We start from the raw sequence: 5,705 nt of genomic DNA, 5'->3' as shown, positions 1-5,705 counted from the left end.
CCTAAGCTCACCCAAGCCTACCTTTTGGAAGAAAGTATATGGCATGACGTTGATAATTGCCACTGAATCCGCCAATGCCATTTCCTCACCTATGTTGCCGATGTTACACGGAATAATGAAGCTTCTCGGGTCCTTCTTCTTGTTCGGCATGTTCTTTTGCAACACCGCCGAGCCTGAAGCATCAATCACCACTGAAGCACTCTCCTCCAATTTCCTCTTGTTGGTCAATAGGTCTTTCAGGAACTTCGCATACTTAGGCATTTGAGCCAAAAGCCTCAACAAAAGGAATGTTGATGTGGAGTTGCTTGAACAAACTCAGGAACTTCTTATACTGTTCTCCCCTTGGTCATTCTTCAATCTAGAGGGATAAGGGATTCTTGGCTTGAAAGGTGAGGGTGCCACCTCTTTCTCTTTGTTTGCTCCCTCCTCAACCCCTATAACCTCGGGTGCTTGTTCTTTCGGCATCTCACTCAGAAGCCTCCCTTCAACCTCACGACCATTTCTCAAAGTGATCGCCTTCACATGTTCTCTATGGTTGGTTTCCGTGTTGCTTGGTAAACTTCCATGTGGCCTTTCGGAGAGAGATTTCGCAATTTGCCCCACTTGATTTTCAAGGTTGTGCATGGAGGAGGTGTGATTGTGAAATGTAGCCTCGACTGATTCAAACCTTGTATTTGCCGACTGAACAAATCTAGCCAAGTGCTTCTCCAAATCCGTCATTCGGGTTTCCAAGCCTGAAATTCTGTTTTCCACTTGTGGGGCTTGTTGTTGTTGTTGGAACCCCGATGGCCCATGGTCTTCTGTGGTCCTTGATTACTCCATGAAAAGTTGGGATGATTCTTCCAACCTGAATTGTAGGTGTTGCTGTATGGATTCCCTTGAGGTCTCATGCCATTACCTACAAAGTCAACATTCTCAACTGAAGAAACATCACCAATGATGATTGGGCAATCGGAGGGAGCATGTCCTCCACCACAACCGGTGCAATTGGTCACGGCCGCAACTCTATTCGAAGCTATAAGATCTAGCTTCTTACTCAATCTCTCCAATTGGGCCGCCAATGAAGTTACCGCATCAATTTCATGGAGACCGGCAACCTTTTTCTTCTCCCTAGCATTCCACTGGTAGCTATTTAACCCCATTTCTTCAATCAATTGACGTGCTTTGTCAGGGGTTTTGCTACCTAAGGTACCTCCTGCCGCCGAATCCAAGAGTTGCCTTGTACTCGGGTTCAAACCATTGTAGAAGGTTTGAACAATCATCCACTCCGGGAATCCATGTTGCGGACACTTTCGCAGGAGTTGCTTGAACCTTTCCCATGTCTCAAATAGAGACTCCAATTCCAACTGCATAAAGGATGAGATCTCATTCCTAAGCTTTGCTGATTTTTTGGGAGGGAAATAACGGGCTAGAAAAGCTTCTACCATCTCCTCCCATGTAGTGATTGATGCTCTAGGTAATGAGTGTAGCCTCTGCTTCGCTTTCCCCTTTAAGAAAAATGGGAAGGCTCTCAATTTGATGGCATCATCCATCACACCATTTATCTTCAGCATGTCTCACATCTCGACGAAGCTCTCTATGTGACTGTTTGGATCCTCATCGGCTAAACCGTTGATTTGTGCGGACTGCTGCAGCATATGGATGAATGCCGGCTTTAGCTCGAAGTTCTGAGCTGTAATTGGGGGGCACACAATACTCTATTGTGTCCCCAACACTGAAGGTCTGGTATAATCGGATATTGTTCGTTGTTGCTCATTTTGTTCTACCATGTTTTCAGATCCTTCTACTTCCAAATCAGCTGGATTAGGATGTTCTTGTAAAGGTTCTTTCCCTTTTCTTCGAAGTGTACGTTCAAGCTCAGGGTCTCCTTCATTCAATATTGATGTATTCCCTCGGGTCATAACCTGGAGCTGCACCAAAAATAAGGAAAAAGAAAATCAAAATGATGATAGAATAAGAAGATATGAAATAGAATGTGTGGTGAAATAGCTAAGAAAACAAAGTGCAAAGTATCTCTAAACGCCAAGCTCCCCGGCAACGGCGCCAAAAACTTGACAAGGTCCCCTTGAGTATATCCCGCAAGTGCACGGGATTGTCGAAGTAATAATCCCGGGTGAGCGGGGTGGAATCCACATGGAGTAGGGAGTAAAGACACTTAATTTGATTCTTAGCTATGTGGAGTATCAACAATGATAAGTGTGGTAATGATTCAATTCTTAGAAATTAAAACCAACAAGTAAGAGAGCAAAAGTAAGGAGGAGGCAAGGCAATCGATAAAGATGGGGTACTCGGATGAGGCTTCACCTAGGATAATCACTTCAAGTGCAAGAACTCTGATAAGTGCTTGTGCGATATGAATGTGAAGCATTATTTCCTTATGTTGAGCATTACTTTCCTCGGATTACTACACTAATATGTGTGTTTTTATGTTACTTTCGTGCATGTAGGGTTGTGAAACCAATTATGAAGGAAAGAAGCCAATGTGGATCACAATGCACTGATTTTGGACGAAATCTTGCTAAGTTCAAATGCGAAGATATAAGTCAGGTGCGAGATGCTAGAGTGTCTGCCAACCTCCCCGTATTTGAGTTTACACAACCATTTGGAGGGGCACAAGGGCAGTCACACTCAAACATTCTGACTTATGCACATAGAACAAGATCTCCATCATCTTATCCGTCATTGAAGAAGAAAAGCGATCCACGGCATAAACGTGTGCCCATTTATGTTACCTCGATGAAAAGTGGATTCGGGAGTATTTTGGCATAGTACTGTAGGAAATCACTGGAGCAAAGACTGTAGCAGCACTGTTCACAGCAGGCCAAGAAATCAGAGAAATAGAGAATCCACACGGGCGTGTGGAAATTATCCATGCCCGTGTGAAATTCCGCACGGGCGCGTGTACCGTCTACGCCCATGGAGTTACCCGATTCCAGCCCTATTTAAAGCCGATTCAGCCCCGATTTTGGTATTTTCTTCTCCATCTTTTTCCCAACTTGCGAGAGGGCTTCAGCTAGGGTTTCGAAGGGTATTGGCCAAGGTTTTGGAGAGTTTCTATGGCTCCGACGTCGTGATTCCATTAGGAAGAAGGTTGGTAGGGGAGCTTCGATCGAGGCGTATCCTATACCGGATGAAGGAATCCTTGGATGACGAGTAGAGGACTTTTCACAAGACCATCGACACGACCATCGATTGGGTTTTTTATGGATTCATTGCTTTTACATTCTATTTCTTTGATTGTACTTAGCTCTATGGAGAGCTAAACCCCTAGTGGGTACTTGGGTGATTGTGAACCCTAGGATGTATTCGTTTCTTTGAACTTCTTTATTATGCTTTCAATAAATTGATGTTTATTGTGAGTTCCAACCTTGAATGCTTGATTGTATGAACATTTCCGCTAGAGTGACACTAAGGTTGAGAGTTATTGTGGGGATGGGTTTGCGAGACAATCAGCGGAACCGAGAAAGCGATAATACCAGCACCACTTGGGTTAGAGACCATGAGGCTCATGGGATTGATCTGAAAATATTCAAATGGTGTCTATGTGCTGAACATACCATTCGAAGATGAACTGGGGCATCTCAGTCCACTCCTGAGCCACAACCAACACCGATGGAGACCGAGACACCTCCAGCGACAGAGGAACCACCCCCTGTGCGTATAGTTCCACCATCTCGAGCCCATGATTGGGGCTACGCAGGCTACTCAGTACACAGAGGTGGTACGGACAGAGGTGGCTGAAGCTCGAGCAGAGATCGCCGAGATTAGGGCTACGCAGGCTACTCAGTACACAGAGTTCATGGCACGTTTTGACATATTACAGCAAATCCTAGAGCGAGACGTTACCTCATCATTTATCCTGCAGCCGAGGACTCTTCAGGCCCCCTCAGTGCTTCCACTTCAGCAGCAGCAGCAGCGGAGCCCGAGAGCGACTCCGACACTTGACTTTTCTTTTACTTTCATTCATTTTACTTTATCTTATTTTCTTGTTTTTAGACTTGTTCACTCAGAAAGGATTTTCCTTCTGAGTTTATGTTATTTTGCATTATCGAGTTGTATTCATTGCTTCATCTTTTATACACTCGAGTTATTTTTGTTTTTCTTGAGGTTCACTGAGCCCCCTCGTGTATGCGTGCAGATGGTCTTGTCTTCTTGGAAATGGAGACTTAGTCATGGGCACGGTCAAGGTGCTTCGGCACTTGGCCGTGCGAGCTTCACAACCCGTTGGAACACTACTCCCAATGAATTAGCTTCATCAAAACGCAACACTAGGAGTCAGGGGAGTATTGTTTTGATTGCTTCTCCCACATCCATTTTTGAATGATATATTTTGAGTGAGCTTGCATGTGTACATTGAGGACAATGTACAACTTATGTGTGGGGCGGAGTTTCATAATTCACACATCTTTTCTATCGTTCTTGATTGATATATGCTCACATAGCCAATGGCGGTTCACCTTAGTTGCAATGTTTGTATTCTTAAGTCTAGGAGAATTGTTAACATTGAATGTTTTCATGCTCTAGTTCTTGCTTGAATTTTTTGGAATTTTTGCCCGATTTACACTTAGTGCACTACTCACTCTTGGAACTCTATTGGAAACTCATGTTTGATGTTAAAGGGACTAGTTAGGTTTACTACTTTTGCTATATTGGAAAAAAAAATATATATATGAAAGAAGGAACAAAATAGTTTTATTGTTTATTTGTATTTGTTGGGTGGAAAGAGCTACCACCTATGAAGTATGAAGCTACTCTCACAAGTCGGATACTAGTTATGCCCTAATGAGAGAAAGAGCCACCTTACCAGCCGATTTGGAAAGGGCTACCTTAGAGGATGTGTGAAGGTACTACCATCTTTTAAAATTTTTATCACTTTTGTAGATAAATAAGTCCCTTGTACTTAGAACTTTAAGGAGTATAACTTGGGGTTTTTTGAGTGAGTTCACACACTTACAAGAAATTCGGGTTTGTTGTCCTTTTTGATTTATGTTTTTAGCTAGAGCATTGATTTTTCGTATTTAGTGTTAAAATTTTCCTTATTTAAAGAATACTTTCTTTGTATACATCGGTGAACCTAAGGCCAAGAACTTTCAATATTTTCTTCATTGATGCACAGAATGTTTTAATGTTTGGCTGAGGAAAAGAAAAAGCTTAAGTGTGGGGGAGTTTGATAAGTGCTTGTGAGATATGAATGCGAAACGTTCATTCCTTATGTTGAGCATTACTTTTCTCAGATTTTTACATTAATATGTGTGATTTTTATGTTACTTTTACGCATGTAGGACTGTGAGGCTAAGTATCAAGGAAATAGGCCAATGTGGATCATAATGCACCTATTTTGTAGGAGATCTTGCTAAGGTTCAAATGCGAAGACATAGGACAGGTGTGAGATGCTAGAGTGTGTCCCAACCTCCTCGCATTCGAGTGAGTACATCTATTTAGAGGGGCACAAAGGCAGTCACACTCGAGCATTCCGTCTTATGCATACAAGAACAAGAACCCCACCAACATATATATCATTGAATAAGCAAGTGATTTACGACGTGAACGTGTGCCCGTTTGCATTACCCCGATCAAAGTATGGAATTGGGAAGTTATTTAGGTCAAAGACTGTAGCAGAGCACTGTAGCAATTACTACAGAAGCACTGTTCACAGCCGGCCTAGAAATCAGAGAAACAGAGAATCCACACGGGCATGTGGAAAT

The 5,705-nt window shown here is 42.9% G+C and overlaps 1 non-coding gene across 1 annotated transcript; it reads left to right on the top strand.

Moving 5' to 3' along the window:
- Positions 1–1,272: 1,272 nt before the first annotated feature.
- Positions 1,273–1,379, top strand: LOC120266624. The gene has a single exon (XR_005538213.1). It is a non-coding gene; the product is annotated as a small nucleolar RNA R71 (small nucleolar RNA).
- Positions 1,380–5,705: the final 4,326 nt, after the last annotated feature.

This window comes from Dioscorea cayenensis, chromosome 1 (genome assembly GCF_009730915.1).
Source record: "Dioscorea cayenensis subsp. rotundata cultivar TDr96_F1 chromosome 1, TDr96_F1_v2_PseudoChromosome.rev07_lg8_w22 25.fasta, whole genome shotgun sequence".
Classification (NCBI taxonomy): Eukaryota; Viridiplantae; Streptophyta; class Magnoliopsida; order Dioscoreales; family Dioscoreaceae; genus Dioscorea; species Dioscorea cayenensis.
Note: the sequence above shows the minus strand (reverse complement) of the source record. Positions and strands in the feature narration are given on the sequence as shown.